Here is a 4,293-nt window from a genome sequence, read left to right as displayed (position 1 = left end):
CGACGATGTGAGCTCCAATCCGGCGGCGGCGATCCTGGGCGGCTTCGCGACGACGTGCAAGGGCAAAGGGTAGGGTAGGGCATCGGCGTGCAAAGGCAAGGGGCAGGGCAAGGCGTCGGCGTGCAATCAGACAGTGGTGCCGGCGGCGGCGAAAGGCGCGGCTGTTTTTTTTATTCCTTCAAATTTTTTTTGCCGAGTGCTACAAAACACACAGCAAAAGGCCTCTTTGCCGACGCCTGTTTGCTGTGTGTTGTTTGTCATGTGCAACACACGGCAAACCCTTTGCCGTGAGTTTTTCACCCTTTGCCGTGTGCCGGCAAACTGCCAGCCTCCCGTAGTGATTAGCATTACAATTGCTGCATTCTAAGGGCCGTTTTACTGCAAGCACATCTATATAAGTAGCGTGTAGGAGACATCCCTTGTCATGGTTATTCACGTCTTAAAGTTGCTAGAAACCAGCTCAGGGAACACAAAGTTCCTGTCCTAGAAAACCTGTTCTGCCACGCTCACATTCGATTCTGAACTGGGCGGGAGGTTGATGCACATACAGAATCGCTAGCTACTGATACAGAGGGAACACTGGGGAACGTCTTTGGCACAAACCTAGGGCTGCAAATGGGTGAATCTTAGGTGCACCTCCAACTCTTCTTAGTTCAATTTTTTTTTCGATTCGTAATATAACTAACTTGAGTGATTTGAGTGATTCTAACACTCAGGTGAATTTCTCCTTTGTTTCACTTGATTTTTTTTGTTGACTATATTCGAGTGAAACAAGTGACTTCGTCACCTGAAATTTGTAACCAACAGATAATAAATCAACGAATAGAAAAAACCTAGAAAAGATAAAAAAAATGAAACAAAGGACAAAATAACATATTAGAATTAAACTATTTGTATGGATTCGAAAATGCAAATTATTTTGGGGGGCAGTGAGTAAGTGATCAAATGCCAGAGACAAATTAACAAAAATCATATTCAAAATATTTCTATGAATTCCAAATTTGCAAATTATTTTGGGGGCAATGAGTAACCTATCAAATGCCAAAGACAAATTAACAAAAATCATATTCAAAATATTTCTATGAATTCCAGATTTGCAAAATTATTTTGGGGGCAGTGAGTAACCCATCAAATGCCAAAGACAAATTAACAAAAAATCAAATAGATCGAAACAACAATGAGCAGCCCCAAGGATTCAATGGAATTGGCAACAAAATGAATAGGGGGAATGGTCGAATCACCTCACCTGAGCGCCTCATGCCTCACCAGTGACTATGAATGAGGAAGGCAAAGTGAGATGTTGTGTCCTTGCCGACTGCAATCTGAAATAGTTAGAGCTAGAAGCTGACAACTGGGACCCACCAAATACCATTAACAAAATAAACAAAACTGAGCAAGCCAAATACAGCGCACATGGCACAAGTTAAAATAGGATCAAATGGTAAGAAAAAATTGTGTGCCAGCGGAGTCTAAAATTACATTGCACTAGGTTCCAAAATGTTAGCAGCTCTGAACTGAATATATAGTTGATTTACACCTAGATTACACTGAAATGATAGTGTAAAAATAGTAAGTGCTAACTGTAAATTTAGTACTTAGTCAGATAAGATCTTTGTCCATGTACTTACTATTCCCTGAGACCAGCATCCCATTTTAGACTATAAAATTATAGTCAGATAAAAACTCATCAAAAAAAATTTCTTGCATAATTAAACAGCTCCCTGAAAACCCATAGAACTGAGTATATAAATTAGCTGGAAAACCCAATCTCAGGAAGGCTCAGACAGACTTATGTGAATCTGTAGGAAATAGTGCAAATATCATAACACATGTATTATGCTAGCAAACTAACACCAATTGAAAATGTAATTATATAATAGGCTTGAGCACACCATCTATCTGCAAGACTATGGATATAAAATGACTATCAAACTGAACAGGCTCATACAAAAAGGTTCATAGTAAAATCTCATTAAAATATTAGGCAAGAAACTACAAATGTTCCCTGAAATATAAAGAAAAAGTGTGAGCTACAGAAGCAGGCACCCCTATCTAATTGACTCACGAACATAAAAGTCAGCAAGCATTCCTACTAATTAGAAATACGAACCTTGTATAGATAGAATATTATAAAAAGTCGATTCAGTTGACTGCCCCTCCAAGGACGGGGGAATCACCATTCATTCAGGCCCCAAATAACCTAGGAAGCAATCGATCCCCAAACTGTGCAGAAACCAAAATACGATTCAACCATTTATCCACAGATAGGGGCAGATCTGACGAGCGAATCAAACATCTAAACCAACAAATCGCATAAAAACTACCTGTGATTCATGATGACGACAAACACACATCGCCAGCAGAGAGAGAGAGTGGAGAGGCAAACGACAAGGCAATCAAGCACACCAGTAGAGAGAGAGCGGGGGGGGGATGGGGGGGAGGAGGAATCGGAGTGCCTGGATAGGCAGCCAAAAAATGCAATCAAGCTCACTACGAAAAAAAGAGAGAGATGGCAGCGCGCCGCAGCAGAGGATGCGGAGGCTGCCCAGATGGGGACGGCGGAGGCGGTGCAAGTGCAAACGCGGGCGGAGGCACAGCAGCACCAAATCGAGATCTAGAGAAGGAGAATCGAGCGGAATGAACCAAACTAATAGGAACGCCAACAACTGGGATCACCGGGGAACAAACTAACAAAGAAAATACAAAGCAATCCTTAGAAATGACAACACAACAGGAAATAGAAACAGCATACAGGATGAGATTTAGAGAGAAGGAATGGAAAATACCAAGAGAACTCACTGGAACCCCAGCGAGTCGCCGTGTGCAAATCTCAAGCAAAAGGGGAAAGTGCGGATGAAATGAATAGCAAAAGAAGAGACAAGAACGACCGAGAAACAAATCAGGCGTTCCCAAAATACAAAAATAATAGGCAAAATTAGCTCCTGGACAGACACTAAAAATAGTGATTTTTGCCACAACACACTATACAACAATGGTTATTTGCCACAGGATACTATAACTCATAAAATATCATTTCCAGCTCAAACAGGTTATAAAACACAAATTCTGGATAGATTTGCCCTTACCTCTTCAAACACACCATAGTTCATCAAAAGAGGTGACTAAAATTATATGTTTTAGCCACATATGGCATATTTTAACAGCAGAATAGAGCCGATCACAAAATAACCTCCTGCAGCCACTACAAAGACTAATTCATGTTGGACCTAACCTAACTACCTCAAACTTCTTGCCCTTCCCTGCAAAGTGACAGCAACCACTACAAGACTAATTCATCTTAGACCTAACTACCTTCAACTTCTTCGCCCTTCCTTGTGGAGTGGCAGCAACTGGAGAAAGAGCAGAACATGCAACGTGTTCTATGAAACCTTCAAATTCCAGCATCCTCTTACGGCTGTGAATAGTTAAAAAATTATGTCAATTGCATATAGATGACAAGCAAGGCATAAATATTGAAGGAACTATACCTTCTCGTCATAGGGCTAGGTGTTTGGACAGGAGTGATAGCTCTAGGTGGTGTAGATGCTTCTACTTCCAGCAATCTCCTTTGTCATACTGCATGAAGGAGATACACCAAAAAATTGACATGATGTAGAAACAGGAAGGAGGACAATCTTTCAAATTATGTCAATTATACATGTCCCTTCTTGTCATAGGGCTGAGTGTAGAAATAGAAGTCATTGCTCTAGGTGGTGTAGCACTGTAAGTTTTTTTAGAATGTAAGTCAATGTAAGATATGAGCAAAATATGAAACTTTACAAAATCTGAGTTGAAAGCTTACAATATGTCAGGAAACTCATGTAATGGGTCAGGAAAGTCCTGTGGCGGGTCAACCAAGTCCTGTGGTGGGTCAGCAGCACATGATTCTACTATGGTGACATTTTTTTTGCCTCTCTTTCTCGGGGGCTTTGGTGGAGCAGGTGGTGGTGCGTCAGAATCATAAACATATTCATTGCATGTTTTTTCCATGTGTCCAAGTTGCCCACATCTTTTGCATCTTGTGGTTCTCTTTCCAGAGCCCCCTTCTGCAACTGATTTGTACCTTCTCTCCCTTGGTCTCCCAGCTGCCCTTTTCAGAAGTGGAGGCCACAACTTAAACCCAGGATTGACTTGAGGCCATTGTGTCCTATCTGTCATGGGCTTCACACATTTCTCATAGGCTTTCTTGAACATCACCACTGAATAGTATTCATGAACATAGTCTTCAATCTTGTGACCTCGAATTGAGGTGATTACACACAATGCACACAGAGAAGCAAAATCAATTTTTTA

General features: G+C 41.2%; 1 long non-coding RNA gene across 1 annotated transcript; it reads right to left on the bottom strand.

The window, feature by feature from the left end:
* Window positions 1-341: 341 nt before the first annotated feature.
* On the bottom strand, window positions 342-2,429 carry LOC120646273. The gene is made up of 3 exons (XR_005664351.1): window positions 2,325-2,429; window positions 2,111-2,223; window positions 342-1,322 (listed from the first exon to the last, which is right to left on the bottom strand). It is a non-coding gene; the product is annotated as an uncharacterized LOC120646273 (long non-coding RNA).
* Between the last annotated feature and the right edge of the window lie 1,864 nt (window positions 2,430-4,293).

This window comes from Panicum virgatum, chromosome 8K (genome assembly GCF_016808335.1).
Source record: "Panicum virgatum strain AP13 chromosome 8K, P.virgatum_v5, whole genome shotgun sequence".
Lineage (NCBI taxonomy): Eukaryota > Viridiplantae > Streptophyta > Magnoliopsida > Poales > Poaceae > Panicum > Panicum virgatum.
Note: the sequence above shows the minus strand (reverse complement) of the source record. Positions and strands in the feature narration are given on the sequence as shown.